Here is a 21,219-nt window from a genome sequence, read left to right on the forward strand (position 1 = left end):
TGGAGAAAAGATAATTTTTCGGTTTCAGAAGCAAAGATTTGCCAGATTATTATTTATGCCATCGATTAATTAATGTTAGAAACTTGTATTTATTAAATTAAAAACAATAAGCTATGTAATAAAAAGCGAAGGTATTATAAACTAAAATCAGTATATTGAATTTTAATGAAGTTGAAATTTATTTCAATCTTAATAAAAAGTGTTTATATTTCATCAAGTTGAACCATGGAGTTATATATTCATAATTAAGAAGAATATAAATGTATCGATATTATCGTAGATCTTCATTGAAAATCGATATAATCCTGGTTCAACTTATTACTATATTAGGTTACAGTAACTTTATACGCATGCATCAAAATGCTCATGATTCATCATATGTATTCATCTATGATTCATCATAGATTTCAAATCTACGATCGACGTCATTGTGAATAAATCGTGACTTTGGTCTGTACGAAAGCCAATCAGGTTCTACACGCATGCGCGACGTCACTTATAGGTATCTTATCAAATCCAATTTAAATCTCGTGGTTGAGCTTAATCACATATTTTTCTTGAGTTGCAAGTATCTGAGGAATGACTTAAAATATTATTTTTGTTCTTAAAACTTGTTCTTAAGTTAAATCCCCTATATTTAAACTTTCAGTAAACGATTCATGCTGTATATATCATCAAATTAATTATTTTTTCTGTTAAAATGTATTTTCCAGTAGTTTCGAGAAATTTTATAATTAGAAAAATTGGTTGCCTCAGTGGCAAAAACTGGTTTGTCAAATTATTCTATTAAAGCGCAATTTAATATTCTTTAAGAATTCGTAGTAAGCTGATTTTAAGCGAAGAAATTTTAGTTTTATTAACAGACGCTTAGATGCATAAAAACGGAGAAAACTGAGAAAACTAATGAAAAGTTTTCTTTTTATACACTCGAGATAATTAAGGAAAACTACTTCTCTTAAATGTTTTTAATGAAGGCATTAAGCTTTTTCATTTAAAATTTTTAGTGGAAAAAATTAAAACAAAATACCCCGTCTTGCTGTAGTAAACATTTTTTTAATAGAAGCTAGAGAAGGGTAGGAAAGTTTTTGCATAAATAATTATCCTTTAAGGATTTATTTGAAGCGCATTAAAACAATTTTAATAGAGATCGAAAGCTATTAATAAAGAGTCACGTGACAAAATATTAAAATTATGGTAGCTTGTGTTTATTTTTTTTCATCCCAATTTTAAGAATGTCGTGTTCTGCTCCAATTTTTCATCGTTTTGGAACTCAAAGGGAGATGAAATTCAACATCAGAGTTTCGTGCAATTTGCATAATTTTAAATGGGTTGCAAGTAATAGCTTTTCAGAATAGCACTGGAATTTCTCACTAAAGTAGTCTTATAGAGCATTACCGTTAAAGTAATGGCTCACAGTTAAGCAGCTGCTCTTTTGTTGTATACTAAAACAATAGAATAAAAATAAATCTAAGCTAATACTTTTATATGAGTAAATTTATGACACAGTGTGAAGTGTGAAAAATTAAAAGCAAAAAAATTAATCAGTTTATTAATAATCCCTTTAATATTATACATTTGTACGCTTTAAAAATTTTTTTTTGTAAAATGCATTTTTTTTAAAACATTGGCTGTTTAAAGTTTTTTTCTTCTTTTAATTTCGGAAAACTTACAAAAATATTAATTTTCGAACTGTTTCGAAGTTCAATTTTGAACACTATAACAATTTTAGTACTATACTTTTATATGACCTATTTTATGAGACAATGTATAAATGTTTACGTAATATACAGAGAAATATACAGTGTTTTATAATGACCACCCCTAATATATGTTTTAAAATTTCCTATCGAAAATAATGTAAAAACATATCTGTATTAAGGTTTGCAAATTAGTATTTAAATGAATAAAAAAAGAACTGCCCTATGGATAAAGTGGATGAAAAAATCCATTCAAAGAAAGCAGAATGAAAGAAATCAAAACCTGTTTGATTGCTGGAGAATTAAGAAAAGAGTTGAAATGCGAATATTTGAAGCGCTTCTATACTTTCTCATACAGTTACGATATTTACAATTCCTCCTGCCGCTGTCGTGAATCGTTAGATTACTGAAGAGTTTTAGTTCTTTTCCCTAACTCAAAGTATTAATATGCGACCCCTTAAGTGTATATTTTGTTGAAAACAATTCTGAAAATATATATTAAGGGCTGCAATTACAAAATATTCTTTTATACTCACTGAGAAGTGCATTGTTTACGTTAATCTCTATATTTTTTACCTATCGTAAAGGTAGATAAGTTTTTCAAACAAAAACTCTTTAGTTTTAATTAAAATTTCAACTTCTACTCATAGTTTTGCTAACTATATTTTATCCATTTTTAAATATTAATTTGCTACTCTTTACATGTATACTCATTAGATATACGTTAAGCCGTCATAAGATATATATTATAAGATATTTGTTAGAATAATAAGATATATGTTAAGCCGTTATAAGATATATGTTATAAGATACTTGTTAGACTTATAAGATATATGTTAAGCCGTTGCAAGATATATATTATAAGATATTTGTTAGACTTATAAGATATATGTTAAGCCGTTATAAGATATATAAGATATTTGTTAGACTTATAAGATATATGTTAAGCCCTTATAAGATACATATTATACGATATTTGTTAGACTTATAAGATATATGCTAAGCCGTTACAAGATATATATTATAAGATATTTGTTAGACTTATAAGATATATGTTAAGCCCATATAAGATATATATCATACGATATTTGTTAGACTTATAAGATATATGTTAAGCCGTTACAAGATATATATTATAAGATATTTGTTAGACTTATAAAATATATGTTAAGCCTTTATAAGATACATATTATAAGATATTTGTTAGACTTAAAAGATATATGTTAAGCCGTTGTAAGATATATATTATAAGATATTTGTTAGACTTATAAGATATATGTTAAGCCATTACAAGATATATATTATAAGATATTTGTTAGACTTATAAAATATATGTTAAGCCTTTATAAGATACATATTATAAGATATTTGTTAGACTTAAAAGATATATGTTAAGCCCTTATAAGATATATATTATACGATATTTGTTAGACTTATAAGATATATGTTAAGCCGTTACAAGATATATATTATAAGATATTTGTTAGACTTATAAAATATATGTTAAGTCTTTATAAGATACATATTATAAGATATTTGTTAGACTTAAAAGATATATGTTAAGCCGTTGTAAGATATATATTATAAGATATTTGTTGGACTTAAAAGATATATGTTAAGTCGTTATAAGATATATATTATAAGATATTTGTTAGACTTATAAGATATATGTTAAGCTGTTTGTACAGATGAGACATTAATTTCCTTTTTATATTTTTTCTGACGTTCTAATTACAAGTAAAAAAATAAATGTTGGCATTTTTTTAATTATAAAAGAACCGTAAATTGTTGGAATTACATTTGCATTAAAATATAAAAATCAAATAGTAGTTTGAAAAAATGTTTTTTCATTCATATTCACAAATTCATCTATAATTGATTTTATAAATAAAAGAAATTTCAATGATGAATTACTATTTTTCTTACACTTAAAAAAGTTTAAAATTTGAATAGTTATTGTTTGTAAGTGACCAGTGCATGTAAGATTTAATCTTTAACGCAGAACACTACACCTGCGTCCTGTATACGTATAAACTATTCAAAGGTAAAATGAAAGATTTTTCACTTAGTTTAGCTTAATTTATTTCAAAATAATTATAAATATATGAAAATTCTAAGTCATAGGGTTGAGTGATGTATTGACGAAACATCCTTATATTCATATTTAGAAATAAATTATTATGGTCTTCTGTATATTCTGAAAGGATCATAATATACTTACAAATTAGTTTTAATTATTTTATTTTAATAAACACGTTAATTCCCTTCAAAATTTAAATTGATATCACCAAAACACTCTTGGCTTTCATGTGAAAAAATAACATGGGAAATTAGAATTTTACAAATGTTATTTAAATTTACGCATACGTATTTACTTGCAAAATTTAATGACAAAAATTTTTTCTTTTAGTTTCAAGGTTTTATCATTACAACGGACAGTTAGAATATATTATATAAATGTGTATCTTTTCATTGAACTGCAAACTTCTGTCCGCCTATAGAAAGCCTATATATTTCAGGGATTTCTTCGCATAGGCAAAACAGTATCAGCAGTGAGGGTCTATTTACATATAAAAGTTGTTTCATGTGTCAAAGCGGATAAAATTCAAATGGCAAAATCTAGTATCGTAAAAGTTTACGCGGATCATGTGGGATAAAAGTAAATAAAAATGTTCCTGTCCATTCTGATTTACTTTTTTTTCTCCCCCGCTCCCATATTTTGTTCTTGTTTTTATATATGCGCATAATATCAGCACTTATGGGGCGAAAAATTCAGCGTGGTCCAAAACTGTGTTTTCTATTCACGAAATAAAACAATGTTTGAGTTTGAAACAAAGAAAAATTTATGCATTTCGACAAACTTTTCTTTTGAATTTGCCTGAAAGAATGCTGATGATATTGAAAATTTCCTTCCATAAACCATTCCGTTTATAAAACCAATTTAAAATAGAAGATCAATGTATTGAGAGTTTAAATGCTTTATATGGACATTTATTTTATTGAAGAATGTCGTTCATAAAAAATAAACACCATAAAGTGCATTAACATTATATATATATATATATATATATATATATATATATATATATATATATATATATATATATATATATATATATATATATATATATATATATATATATATATATATATAGGGGAGAGTCGGGTAGCCCCGCCCACTTAAGGAGTATTGCTTATATTTCTATATAATATTGAGTAATAATTAATATTTTTGCATGTTTCTATTGTTTTATCATCTAATTAAATAATGCAAAAAAAATAGACCAAGAAAGAATAGTTTAACTTTAAAAAAAAACAGAATTTAAAAAAATATGTTTTTCAGCTCTTTTCAAAATGTGCCGGGGAGCCCCGCCAAGTTACAAAAATTACGTTTTTTGACTGTTTTTTTCAGGTGTAAATGAAAATGACCAATGCATTGACAATAGATAAACCTCATTTATCATTTTTATCGCAAAATAATTTTATTTATTACATATTTATATACTTTTAGTGAATTCTATCATTCAATAGCAACAAATGTCATACTTAATGTCATACATATATTTGTTGTTAAAAATGCGTATAACATTCAAATTTGAAGCAATAAAATAATAATCTTTGCAACCGTACATTTATCGACGAAATAAAATTGGGCGGTGATACCCGACATTCATGTGAACGGGGCTACCCGAAATCCAATTGTTTTTGTAAATTTGTAATTACTCGAACAATTTTTCACATATAAACTTCTTTCTTTGTGCAAATTAAACTTAAGACTACTTTAATGCTGCAAGTATAGAAAAAATTATTTTTTTAGTATTAAAATGAAGTTTAATCGAAACATTCAACCAATATTTCTTAATTTCATGACTAGTGTATTCAACATTTTTTCAAAACTATTCTTTACCATGTTACAGTTGCATAAATATTTGAAACTTTGAAAAAAGTCTTTTTTTAATATAACAATTAATGTCCGATGACCCATTGACTTGAAATTTTTTTCTATACATATGAAATTGACAGTGGGCGGGGGTACCCGACACTCCCCTATATATATATATATATATATATATATATATATATATATATATATATATATATATATATATTTAAAGCAATTCACAAAGAATACTAGTTTTATTAAAATTGCTTCTTTCATAAACCTTTTTGTTTATAAAACCCATTTTTATTTAAATTTATTTTATAACCATCGTTAAACAGCCGAACCAACTAGTAAAACCATTTTTTTAATAACCGTCGTTGAACAGTTCAACCAATTATGGGTTTACGGCTACTAATGTTCACCTCCGTAGCTTTGTAATTTTGAACGCGATCCAGAAGTCATGGGAGCTCCTGGAACACGCATCGAAAAACTTTTGCCTTCGTGGAGGACTTTTTAAGGGAAATAACCCGCATTTGAGTTACATGAAGAGGAAAATCACGAAAACCTCCTACTTTCAACCTGGCCGCAAGGCGGCCCACTGAGGCTATTTTATGTCAGCACTGTGGGTGGTGCTAGCCAGGTGCGGAATTTTTATCGACGAGCCATCTCTGGGATTCTAACCCAGACCCTCCAGATGAACCACCTTATTGAAAGGCGAACGCTCTATCCCCTGAGCTAACACGGTTCTAATAAAACCAATTTAAGCAATTTGACTAATGAATTGAAAATTTAAATGCTTTATATGGGTATTTTAATTTTTGGTGGAGAAGTTCGTATATAAAGTATTGACGCCATAAAATATATTAACAATGAGCTGAAATCTTCGATATATGTACTTAAATGATGTTTGTTAAAAAAATCTTCATAAAAAGTTTCATTTTGCTATAAACTACACTGGAGAAAGAGCGACATTGTCCACGCCACACTGCCACAAACCCGTTTTATAGGGTGGGCCACATTCACACATTACACATACACACACAACACACACACGAAAACTTTAATATCTTTTCAGCAAATAGACTGCTGGATTAACAAGAAAAAAAAATAATGATTTTTAAGTAATTTTTTAAAGGAAGACTTAGTACAAAAGGACAATTTGTTTTTCAAGTTAAATTTTATTTAATATTTAAGAAGATTATATGAATAAGAAGATTGATAATAAAAAAGAAACAAAATATAAGCTGAGAATGTTTAACCAATAATTATACTTTGTCATTGTTGAATTAGCTTATTTTTAAGGGATTCGAAATACTAATCAAATTTTTCATTTGCCCGAAATGGATTTGATATATATATATATATATATATATATATATATATATATATATATATATATATATATATATATATATATATATATATATATATATATATATATATATATATATATATATATATATATATATATATATATATATATATATATATATGCATATGCAGAGCATGTGCATATATGTGCAAAACAGACAATTTATGTTTCTTTCTCTTTTGTATTTTGTATTTTTTTCTTAAAAAATATTTATTTTCCAAAATTATTTATAGTCAACTTCTTTAAATTATCCGGTATAATATTACCTTTCGCACATCCATTTTCGGGCCCATCCTTGGTAACTGGCAAATTAAACGCACTTCAGTAATACAGTAAGAACGCACTTTAGAACAAAACTCCTCTAGTCACACTCAATTTGCGCTTTTGTTTTCATATTATGGAATCTGGCAATCTTGTTACGAAAATATTTTAAATCATTCTTGAAAATTTTTCCATACTAGTAAGCTCATTTGAATTTGCTACTCGCTTTATAGATTATGCTTCATGTTTTATTCTGCTCCTTTTTTATATTTTATTTTCTGTTTTTACGTGTTATTTTTACTTATTGTGCTCTAATTTATTTGTTGTAATTTTTGCAAAGATTTTTTGAGTGCTCCTCACACTATTGTATTGATATATTTTGCTTTGGCTATATTGATACAATATTAGAAAGCACTCTTTTTTGCAGATATAATCGTGTGGGATGATGAAAAGACTATATCATTTATTTTCCGAATTTTTAAAAAAAAATTTTTATCCTTTTTTTTTTCTTTCTTCCCCCAATTGTTTGTTATTTTTATTGTTATTTTTCTTTTCCCCCCTTTTTTCATATGTCTGTAATTTATCTTCGTTTTATCTTCATTTTGAATATATATATATATATATATATATAGCACTTGCTCAAATGAAACTAAGCAAACTCCAAACGTATTTATCACTTCACGCAACTTTTTTACAAGACAAAACAAAAGTTTCTTCAAAATCACGCCAGACGCCCAAATAATTAGGGAGCATCAACCACTTGAACAAAAACAAGATTACCCCAAACTCATGCCGGGAGATTTATTTTTCATCTGGAAGCTCACCCTTTCCCTCTAATTTTACTTATCTGAAACAGATATGCTTAAGCGCAATACCCTGTAACCTATTTATACATTCCAGGATATTCCAGGAAAAGAAAAATTAACCTTATCCAGAAAACATTCATTGCCTGTCTGCTATCTGTCAGTTTTTCGTTTTACGAAAACCATGCGCTCACGTTGTTTTTCTTTTCCTTCTTTTTTTTTACTTCTTGGCTGACTTTTCTTTTTTGATGTTGGAAGAAAAAGTCCAGAATGGAGAAATGTGATGTATTTGAGTCGGTGTAAGAGGGTATGGTTGTACTATGGTGATGAGCCCTAAGCAGGCGACTTTTATGTCTCTGATGTTGGACTAAAAAGTTTTTCTTCCTTTTTTTGCAGGTCCCTCTGAGAACAAATATTGATACGGCTGAGAAAAGGCGTGTGTTTATTTCGATTCTCAAGGGAACTGATGATGGATTTTCGGAATCTTTTCACATGTTGGGATATCTATTAGGTCTTGATTTGTTCTGTTTTTTTTAGCTCTCTACTGAATTTGAAGATTAAATGGATGGTTTAGTGTCAAGTGTATGGTTTTTCATGAAAGGAATCTTTTTTAATTTGATCTGATGTTGTTAGTGTCTTGAATAAGGAATGTGGAAAATAATGAATAAAAATGAAAGCTTTTAAAGCTTTAGTATCAGCGCATTGAAAAGTGTACGAATTATATTTTACTGTTCTGATTCAATTGAATATTTTTTTCTGAAACAGTACATTTCAATCAATAGTTTTTGTTTTTTCACATTATATAACTATATGATTCTTTTTTTAATGTTTGCTTAAATCTCTGAAACTAATATTGTGCTGTTTTCGATTTACACCCTATTTATCTTAGTGTAACCTTTATAGAATCTTGAACTATCCCCCCCTACCAACGATTTAGCCTGATTGGCAGGGTGCTAGACTCACGTTTGTGAGAACGGGAGTTTGAATCTAGGTGGACGATCCGTGTAGTAAATGGTGACAGTTGCACGTTAGATCTATCGAATCACAAAGTCCTCCATGTTCCCATAACAAATCAATACCTCTGGGGGAAGTAGAGATTGATTGTTCTCTAGTTCTGGTTTTCTAGTTACTATCTGTGGATGAATGAATGGCTGAATGAATGAGTCCGTCTAATAAACGGGTGTGACGTATGTGTGTCAGATGTCGAATTCTTGCCGTAGATGGCGCCCCTGGAAAACAGGAACAATCGCAATTCCTCTGCCTTATTGACCGACGACAACGGCAACAACAACCCATAATATAAAAGATAAATACATATTTTTTTTGCTGAGCGCATTTGGATGTATTCATAATAACTTCGAATACGTTCCGTGCACTTAAAAAATATCCTTTGGATAAAAAAAAACTTTTTTCGTATATATATATTTTTATTTCAAATTAAGAATCTGCAATCATTTTTTAAACATCACGAACCATTTTTCCATTAATCAACATTTCAGCATTGCTACTTTACATATCTTAAGAGCACACAACAGCAGCCTAGAGCCATCAGGCCGACTCATTATCTATTTTTGCTCCAAAGAGCTAACATAAGCACAATACTAACATAACGTTAACTTGTGAACTATTTTGCTCCAATATTACTTGATAGGTCAGCTCTGATAGTATGGGAGCCTTATTGGGGATAAAAGCCTTATTTACCTTCCCGAGTTTTCGATGCTCCAGATGAATTAGGATGTGATATATTTAAGAATTAACTAGAAGTTTGACAACTTCTCTGAAAACAACTGTACGCGATGGACTACCTTGGATTTGAAATATGAATTAGCAACGTTGTAAATACAAAATCACATAGTTTAACCTAAATAACAGAAAAAGCGTTCAAATCTGTATTAAAATATATTATAAAGCACTCTATTTCCAGATTTTTTTAAAAAAAAACGTTCATGAATTTCGATCACATTGTTTCTTTATTTATTATTTTCCTTACTTCTTAGAGTCCTATTTGTTGTTACTTCCCTTAATATAATTTTTGCTCTAAGCTTTTGTTCGATAATCAATTTTTCCTTTATTAGAAATTTTTTATATCTCGGTTGTTCTCCCTTTTACATATCTTCCATTACATATTACTTTAAAGATAAAGTACAAAAATATCATTTATATTCTAAGTAAAATGCATAATTTTATGCAAAATATTTATTATTATCTAATATATGTATTAACAATAAAATATTTAAATCTATTTTATAGTAAACAATGCAAAAGTACTGCAAAAAATAATTAAATATTATATTTCCAGTGAAATGATTTCTAATTCCTTCAAACAACTTGAGTATAATTAAATATTTTTAACGGGAGATTAATTATTAAATACGTCTTTTATAATATTAAAGATCCATTATTTTCCTTTGATATTAATCACTGATTGTTTTATTGTGATATTAATCATTAATTATTTTCTGTCACATTAACCATTAGTCTTGAATCAATTTTCAAAATGCATTTTTGTTCAAACTTTTCTATCAAAAACCATTCAATTGACATTTTCTTCCCATATATCGACCGACAAAGTGGAAAAGTTTTCTTTTGCCACAATTGTAATGGAAGAAAAGTGTTCCATCGATTCTAAGACCGTTTTTTTCCCGTCGTTTCAATAATGTTTCCTTGCTTGATAAGTTACTCATTTATACGAAATGCGAATAAATGTGTTTATGTTAAATTAAAGTACTTTATTTAATCGATGGAAATCTGGAGTTTAGGGGTGTACGGGTAAGGCGTAATATCATATTTCAGACTAATTCGTAATTAGGATTTCAGACTTAATTATTATTTCAGAAATGCAGTTCTTCGAAGGGTATTTCGTGATACAAAATAACATTATTTTAGCAAAAATAGTCTAAAAAGTTTCATATTACCTTTTAGTTTGTAACAGTTCATCAGGAGTTTAGTGGTGTACAATTTAGACTTAAGACCATATAGATTTTACTATTTGATGCTAAGGCAATTATTTGAAGGTTCTTTCGTCTCAGAAAATAACCCTATTTCATCAAACTATCTGAATTTTAATAATTGCTGTGAGTTTGTAAACAGTTTATCAGGAGTTTAAGGGTATACGTGTAAGATCGTATATCCCATAGAATTTATTATTTGAGATCAAGGGAGTTTTTTAAAGGTTCTTTCATAGCACAAAATATCACCATGCAAGCAAAAAAAAAATCTATATTTTTGTAACTGTTGAGTATTGGTAAGAGTTTATCATGAGTTTAGTGGTATACAAGTAAGATGTAAGATTATTACGTCGCACTAGACGTGTAGTTTAATTACGTCGCACTAGACGTGTAGTTTAATTACGTCGCACTAGAACTACGGGTTATTGGCGACGGTCTGGGAAACATCAGTGAGAATGATCCAAAGACATGGCATCACAATTTTGATCCTCTGCAGACGGTTGTCACCCCCGCATAAGCAACCCAACGACCTGCGCGAAGTCGAGCACGTGAAGGTAGAACAGTTTAACTAGGACCAATACCGAACACTCTCGGTCACTTTGCAGACTGATTCAAGTGTCATCCACCCGCAATCAGTGATGTTTGACTTCTGTGTTCTACTAGAAAACGTGTCTTAATGATCAGTCCACTGAGATTGTCAGGGCGATGGTCCCAAGTCCAAGAGGTCATGGGTTCGATCCCTGCCAGCCGAATACTCCCAGTGTAGTAAATAGTAACTGATGCATGTTAAATCTTTCGGGATGACATAGTCCTCCAAGTTCCCATGAGAAATCTATTTCTCTGGGGGTACTGAACCAGGATCTCCCTTTTCTTCTGGATTGGGATCGTGTTACACCTGAAGGGTGACATGAATTTCGATCAGTGAGAACTGCCTTTAACTTGAATCTCAATCAGTGAGAACTACCTTGTGAGAGAAGCAGAGCAGTGGAAAAGAGCCCTAAGACAAGTAGAAAGACTTTTTCTAGAACTGTTTTTCAGGTGTGGCAACTGCGACTGGGAGAGATTGATTGTTGAACAAAGAATCTCTCCCAGTCGCAGTTGCTACACCTGAAAAACAGTTCTAGAAAAAGTCTTTCTACTTGTCTTAGGGCTCTTTTCCACTGCTCTGCTTCTCTCACAAGGTAGTTCTCACTGATTGAGATTCAAGTTAAAGGCAGTTCTCACTGATCGAAATTCATGTCACCCTTCAGGTGTAACAGATCGAAATTACAACGATACGGAGTTGATCATTGGTAGTCGTAAACATAGAATTGGGTCGGCTGTTCAACGACGATTGTACAAAAAAAGGTGGTTCTTCGAAGTTTCTTTCGTCATACAAAGAACTCTATTTAAGCAAAAAAATGCATTTTTTATATTTGTTGTGAGTTTGTAGGTGTTTATAATGAGTTAAGTGGTATATACGAGTAAGACCTAAGATTACGTAGAATTTATTCTTTGTAACTAAGCAATGCTTTGAAGATTTTTTCGTCATACAAATCAACGCTATATAAGCAAAACATCAGTATTTTTATAACTGCTGTGAGTTTGTAATAGTTTATCAGCAGTTTAGTGGTATACGAGCAAGACCGAAGATCATATAGAGTGTATTATTTGCGATTAAGACAAGTCTTCGAAGGTTCTTTCGTCACACAAAATAACGCTATTGAAGTAAAAATTTCAGTATTTTTATGTTTGTTGTGAGTTTGTACAGTTTCTTTTGAATTTCAGGGTGTGCGGCTCAGAATTAAGATTATATAGAATTTATTGTTCGCGAATAAGGAAGTTCTTAAGAGATTCTTTCGTCATACAAAATAATGCTATTTAATCCGAAATCTGTATTTTTTAATTTGCTATGAGTTTGTTAAACTTTTTTAGGTATTTTTTGTAAACTTAAGTCTATCGCTAGTCAGATGCTATCTATTATAATTATTAAAAATATCTCAAAATGTCAATTTAAAAAAAAAATCCCACATTTTTTTTTCGTAAAGTGAAAACGTGTGTGATATGTTGCATTTTGTTCGATGACATAACCATCGAAGTGTTACTTCAATCGAAAAATATAAATTCTATACGATCTTAGGTCATACTCGTAAATCACTAAACCCTCGATTCCCGTCGATTAAACAATGTACTTTTATTTAACATAAACATTCCGTATAAATTCAAGAAAAATATAAATATTGCTTTTATATTAGAAAAAAAATCATATATTAGAAATTAAGAAAACTTTAAGAATTATTACTACACTTCAGAAAGTTTCATCTAAGTACGCCGAATATATATATATATATCTAAACACAAATAATAAACTAAAAATTAATATAAACTAAAAATGGGAAGACCAATAGTCGTTATCAAGACACATCTATTGGTATAAATTAATGCGATATCGTCATGGAGAAATCTTCAGAGGAAGGCATTGGCTCGTATTGACCTGTCTGGCCAACGATGATGATATATATATATATATATATATATATATATATATATATATATATATATATATATATATATATATAAGTTCAAAATGAAGAATAAATCAAAGAAAAATTATAGACATATGAAAAAAAGGGGGTGGGAAATAATAAGTAAAAAAAAAAAAAAAAAAAAAAACAACAAACAATATTTTATTTAAATTTTTTTTTTTTTTTTTTTTTTTTTTTTAAATAAAATATTGTTTGTTGTTTTTTTTTTTTTTTTTTTACTTATTATTTCCCACCCCCTTTTTTTCATATGTCTATAATTTTTCTTTGTTTTATTCTTCATTTTGAACTTATCTAATGAGTGCTGTTTACTTGCAGCTTAAGCGCAATAAATGTTACTTATTGTTTTTCTTTACTTTCTTAGTGTTTTCTTGTATTTATTTATATATATATATATATATATATATATATATATATATATATATATAGATATATATATATATCTATATATATATATATATATATATATATATATATATATATATATATATATATATATATATATATATATATGTAATTTTTAATAATAAAATGCAAAAAATATTTGGCAAAATTATTTAACGTGGATAAAAAAAATTAAGAATTTTGTGGAAATATTTTTTAAGTCACTTAATTTCTGGAAGTATAGTGAAGAAGGCAAAAATGAATTTAACATTCGTGAACAAACATTCGACTGCTCTCCTTTCTAAATTATTGTGACCATATGTCTAAGATATTAGATTTGTAGTTGAATTGTATTAATAGTTGATTTTAAGATAGTATATCCAAGTTTGTGGAAAAGAGGTATATTTATTCAGAAAAAAAACATGTATTTGTGTCTGGTTTTACAACTTAAAATAATCGCTTTTTGAAGTTTCTCAACAGAGCTGAGAGATTAAGTTAATAAATGATGATGATGTATTAATTTTATGGCGATTTTAAGCGATGGTCCTACACTTTTAAACTATAAAAAATTCCGGATCACATGCTTAAAATCCTTTTTTATCATAAAAGTTAACGGAACAAATATTCTGATGCGTAATTTTTACAGTAATACTTACTGTGAAATGACTGAATGACTGTTATGAAATAAATATTACTGTAAAATTACGGTGCGAAAATTTACAGTAAAATTGGATTTTATGGAAGCTGCACCCCGGGTGACTGTGCTTATTACAGCAATTTTATCTAGAATTCTTTACAGTGCAATTTTTGCTACTAGTGCTAAATGGTATTGCATAAATGAAGTGCTAAATCCACCATAATTGATTTTTAGTAGCTTTCTATAGAGAAATTCTTAGAAAAAATGACATTTTTTGTTTATTTTTAATACCCTTTTTCATGTTTTGAGCTTCAGATAATTAAGAAATTGTAGTTTTGAAAACCTTTAAGTACTTCAGAAGCAATAATTTGTATAGTCTAGTTTAAATTAATATACTCGAAGATATTAACTAGTCAACAAACTTAACCATTATTTATTGGCCTACAATTTAAAATTACCGAAATACATTTAATTTTTTCCTCTAATAACACAGTTTAAAGTACATCAAGAATACACAATTGCATAAAGTGAAAAAAAAACATATGGACCTAATTTTTATTAATAAATTTCTTATCCTGAAACTTCAATAAATTCAACATAGCATAAAACTAAAAAAATTAAAGCATGCCATTCTAGTTCAAAAGATATAACACAAAACTAGTACTAAAAGTAATGAATTCAAGCGTGACATTTTATTTTCAAACTCGGACAAGAACGAAATAAATCAAAAGAATCTTGACCTTATTGACAGAGAAGAACTATAAAAAAAAGTAATCTTATATGTCCCCTTTGGGCAGCTGGATTTTTTTTAAGGAATTTCAAAAAAAGGAGAAATTTTTTTCTCCCTCCTGGGAAAAATAGATCATTGTAATCTTCTTGAAAACATTTAGAAAATTCTGAATAGCTACTTTAAGACCATTTATCCTTGTTTTATGCCTTAATATTTTTATTCCATGCTATGTGACTTCACCTAAAAGTTTTCTTCGTTATGATTCTAATTTGTTTGTCTTAAAATATAAACAGTTTTGGTTATTAAAAATATTTTTAAATAATTATTTAAATGTAGGAATAGCTTTAAATACTTTTTAAAAGTTTTTAATTTTAAATTAAATATATTCATTACCCATAATTAACTAGTAATTCTAGCATGCCGCAGTCATGCTCAATTGTAGCAAATAATGACCAAACCTAAATATTAATCGCTTGAATAAGTAGTAAGGTATTAAATTTGCTTCAAACTTTATTAAGAGGTGCGTGGTGGATCACAATGAAATGATCAAGGTTCGAATCCTGGTGGTGGCTGGTTGTAAACTGGCTGAGTTCTGTTCCCGGCTCTCACTGGCCAAAGTGCTGACTTAAAATATCGTCTATGGTAGACAGACGATGGTTTAGAATCTTTTTGCCACCGGGCTAACTCTTAGAGACTTCGTGGTTTCCCTCTCCATGTAACGCAAATACGAGTGAGTTCAATCAATAAGTCTTAGACACAGGCTAGTTTGTACCAATGTTTGACTCAGGAGTTTTCTTGTATTCTGGGTTGGGTTCAAAATTACAAAGCAACTGAGTCGTACATTGTTAGTTGCAAAGTCAAAATCGGGTCGATTGTTCAATAAAATAAAAGATTATAAAGAATTTTTTTTCTTAAATTATAGTTCCTATAAACATAGTTTCCTTACCAATTTAACATAGTAACCAATTTAATATTCAAATAATTTCATTAAGAATCCAATGCAGCTGTTCTGCAGTTTAAAAAACTACATATAAAAGGATTTATAAAAATGATTTAAGTGTTTATTCCTTTTTAAACATAATAAGCAGTAATAGTTTAAAAATTATTACTATATGATATATAAAAAAATATTTATAAGGGATATCATGCAGTGTATTTTTTGTTTGACGAGAATTAATTTTAAATTTATCAAAACCTATAAAATAATAATAACAAAGGTAAAAATTAAACTCCTGATTAACATTCGAGAGCAAAGTTTTATTCTTGAAGTGATCAATTATAAAATATTTCCTTGTTCTTCTATTTTTTAATTAGAACACATGTGGGCTAATAACCACTTCGACTTCTTTTGAGTTGGTTCTGATTGATAAGCAGACGCAGATCCTTAAAACAACCTCTTAAAGGAGATTCATGATTCATAGAAATTGGCGTTTGGAATCCCTGCTCATGAAGATTAAAATTTCTGCCGGTAATTCGGTTTGACACGGTAAAAAAAACCCAGGATCAAGTTATGTTAATGCCGTTACTTTTCACCGTGAAATCCATTTTTATCATAAGATTTTGTTGAACAAAATATTTGATATACTATCATTTTTACAATAATATTCATTACTAAATCATTTTATCATTGAAATTGAATAAATAATATGGAAATAATTAAGGAGTAAAATTTTACAGTAAAATGGATTTTCAGAAAGAGTGCCTGTCCTTTTGAACGAAATTTTTGACAGTGTAAAGCAGGAACTTAGGACAAGTGTATACTTTTATAATGCTGCCGATGCTTATACGAGAAAACACGAGGAATTCTCAAGTTTTTTCCATCAATTTAATAGTATTCAATGTTTTGTAATTCATGAAGTGAAATTACTGAGGGAGCTTCTTTTCAATATCGGTATATTAACAAAAGAGAAATCGTATATATATATAATATTTATTTATTTAATTTAATTTTTCTTTTTAATACTGAAATTAAATTAACCAAGATTTTTTCAAGAGTAAGTGTCTTTCTTAAATTTCAAGGGGAAAAGTAAATTTTTAAAGGAAAATAATTTTCCCTTCCTGCTTCATACTTTGAATTTTTAAAATAAATTAATAAAGGAATAAAAAACACGTGTCATTCTTATTCCAATATACAATATTTAGACTTATTTAAGAACACTCTAATGTTTACTCGACTTCTTTATCATGAGCCTGAATAACTTTAGATCTAGTGATCAGATATTCGCGTCTTAGGACTCAATCTGAATGATGCGAGGAGGTGACCTCAAATATGCTAATTAATTAGTGCAGATGACAATAAGTTTATTTTTAGTATTTAAATGATTTTAAATGACAGTTTCAGTAAATGACAGTTTCAAAAAAGATTGAATGGCAATCATTATTATAATTAATCATTTATAAAAATACAGTTACCAATCTTTAACAATTAGTAAAACAATAAAATAAATATGCATAAATAAGTTTATTTCCTTAAGCCAGTGATTCTCAATCACTGTGCCGCGGCACTTTTGTGTGTCGCCAAATTCTTAAAATGTGCCACCAAATATTAGAAATAATACAATAAAAATTATATTGCTCTTTGTATTATGAGTAAAGTTTAAATTAAGGAAAAGTATATATATATATATATATATATATATATATATATATATATATATATATATATATATATATATATATATATATATACATATATATATATATATATATATAGATATATATATATAGATATATATATATATATATATATATATATATATATATATATATATATATATAGATATATATAGATATATATATATATATAGATATATATATATATTTATTTATTTATTTATTTATTTTATAATTTTTCCATGCTTTAACCGCGTGAACATCTTTGTCAGCGATTGTCTTGTGTCTGACAATCAAAAAATGAGTTAAAATAAGATGGAAGTGTTTAAATTGTCTTTGAAACACAATTTTAAAAAATGTTGACATAAGTAAGAAATTTAACGCCTATTAAAATTATTAAATAACAAAGGAAAGCAAGCTAAATATTAACTTTCAAACGAAAATAAAAGCAAATCATTAAAGTAAGCTATGCAATTAGTAAACAAATTAACAATGGATAACTAAAAAACAAATATATAAAAAACAAATTGACAAAGGATAACTAACAAAAAATAAGCTAACAATTAATAATTAGCAAAAAGACTAGTTAACAAGAAATCACCAGACAATAACAGTTAATGTAAAAAAACTAACAGTTAAGATCTACAGAAAACAAGCTAACAATTAATAACTAGCAAAAATAAAAAAATAACTGTTACTAACTAATAAGAAATTAGTCCAAAGAAATAATTAATCCCTTAATAAACGTGCTTTTGTAGTACATATTATTTTATTTCACATTCAGAATTATTATCATGAACTATTTAACACAGTGTATTATAGGTAAGTAAACAACTTTTAATCTAATTTTTTTCATTGTGTGCCGTCAAATTTCGAAATCGTTAAAAGTGTACCGCAACAAAAAAAAGGTTGAGAATCACTGCCTTAAGCTAATGAATTTTTTTAAAAAAACTGTTTCAAAAATCTCTTAAACAACAATATGCTATTATATGCAGATATTATTATTATATATTATTATCATTTTCATATAATTAACTATTTAGTGAATCGCATTGTGTCACAATATTTTTTTAGATATTTGATTTTTTTAAAAAAGCTCAATAAAAATAAGCAACTAAAAAGTAGCAATAATAATGATATTATAAGTTCTTGAGCTCCAGAAGTACTTCTTTCAGACTCTGGCAAAAGAGCACTTTGACTTTAAAACTCTTTCTATGTATCTGGAAAAGGTTTCTTTGTTAAATTGTTATAAATGATACATTTTTCAAAGAGGGATTTCCTATCTAATGATAGATCGGATAGAACATGACGTTTTGAAGTATGTTTCTTTTCTTCAAAAGAAAACATTTTAGGTTAAAAAAAGGTAAACTTCATTACTTGCTTCGAGGCATTTTGGATATAAAGCTCCTGTCGATGCACAAAAAATACATTTAATTTATTAGTAAATTTTGTGAAGGATACACAAAGAACTATTGAAACTTTTCATAATAAATTTAGAAAAGCTTTTAACGATAAATTTTTAAAAAGTTAAAGTGACGAGATTAAATGTTACTTTGCTGTTTTTATCGATGATTTTATAAATTTCTTAAGAAAACGTCGAATTTATAAAAGTACGCCTTTTCTTTATTTAGATTTATATGTCAGAGTTATTGGGTTTTTCAGAGAGTAATTTTATTTTTCCCAAGTCAACTTCACACTTAAGTCCCATAATCATTATATATTTTGATGTATCAAGGTTTACTTGTAAATAAGTTCGAATGATTCTAAGCAGTAGTTTTTAATTGGTGTCCTTTCAAATATGGAAAGTGAAAAGGAGAATTTTAGGCATATTTTACTTTTTGTACTATAGAAATATTAAAAATCTTGTTAAATCAGGAAAAAATTATCAAGTTTAAGTGAGGAAGATGCGTGGACAATATTCTAGTGTCATAGTTGATATACAAAATTTTGATTATGAACATTCCACACGTCATGGAAGGTGGAAGATGAAATATAATAATGGCATTAATTGAAGCACAATTGCGAATAAAAATTCCTAAGATAATTGAAAGTTTAGTTTTATTGAATTCAACCGTTCAGGGTAACTTGAAATACCTATATTAATCTCAAATCTCGACGTATGGATTCCTCATTTTCTCTTACAGAAGCAAATTTATGCCATCACGTGCTTCGCTACTGAAACGTCCATATATCCTTGTTAGATGCTAATCATCTCTGAGGGTGAAGATTAGGTAGTCTATAACAATGTTAAAAGCAGGAGAACATGAATTTAAAAATATGCTCTTGCACAAAGCGAACACCCTTAGAAAAGAAAACTCTCATTTTTGGCGATTCAGATATCCTTGAACAACATTTCGTAAATTTTGAGAATCATTTAATCATTAAATCTTCTGTTTTGGGACGAAAGAAAACTCTCAAATTTATGACGAAAATGTTCCCTCAACTCGAAACTTCATCGTAGAGCATTATGGGAGCTTGTTAGCTAGAATGACGAAACTAGGTTTAAAACTAGGTGATAGAAAAAAAATAACGAAATAAGTCGGCTGAAATGTATGGTGGCCAAGGAGTTGGCCCCGTATCAGGAAGATCCAAGGTTTGAATCCAACTTCGGGTATGGATACAATTTAATTCTCTGTTTTATTTTTTTTCCTTGTGTTGTTGAGGTGACATTGATATAGCTATATGGTATCAGAAAAGTTAGATACATTAGGCAGAACGAGTTTTTTTTTTTTTTGGTAAAGAATGGAATGAAGAAATGTTTCTTTATTATTGACGAAATTCATTTCTTCCAAGAATTTATTTCTTCACTTTTATGTAATGTTTTCTCGATCATTTACAAGAAAACGGTTTCGTCAAGTATGAAGAAGGTTTTGTAAAATGTGAGTATTCATTTCCCACGGTGAAAGAGGTCAACAATCAACTAGTAATCAGGTTTTTACCAGAGCAAAAATCTAATATTTTATGAGCGTGGAATCATGCAACTATTAAAAAATGGATTGGACTAGAATTGATAGTATATAATTCAATAAATGCTTTTGGTATAAGAAAATCGATTTTTATTTTCATGAAGAAATAAAAAAGAGAACGAAGTTAATTTCCAAACAATCCAATATATTTTATAGGAATGTATACACCTATTTATATAGACTTTGATCAATTTTGCTTCGAAATATAATATTAGTTTATATTTACAAGTATATAACCTAATATATTACAAGTATAGATCTGAGTATATAGAAATCAAAATTATAAAATTTTCTTAATAAAATGAAAAACAGTTTAGCTTAAACTATAATGATGAATAAATTTGGTGCGCATGTAGAACACTGCAATAGGGATCAAATAAAATATGTATTTAACTTTCTTAAT

At 27.9% G+C, this 21,219-nt stretch overlaps 1 protein-coding gene across 1 annotated transcript in view; it reads right to left on the reverse strand.

Moving 5' to 3' along the window:
- LOC122269195 (uncharacterized) overlaps positions 1 to 21,219 on the reverse strand; it is a 331,999-nt gene that overhangs the window by 103,230 nt on the left and 207,550 nt on the right. The window lies entirely within an intron of this gene.

Source organism: Parasteatoda tepidariorum, chromosome 9 (genome assembly GCF_982258835.1).
Source record: "Parasteatoda tepidariorum strain Cologne lab strain chromosome 9, Ptep-v5.0, whole genome shotgun sequence".
Classification (NCBI taxonomy): Eukaryota; Metazoa; Arthropoda; class Arachnida; order Araneae; family Theridiidae; genus Parasteatoda; species Parasteatoda tepidariorum.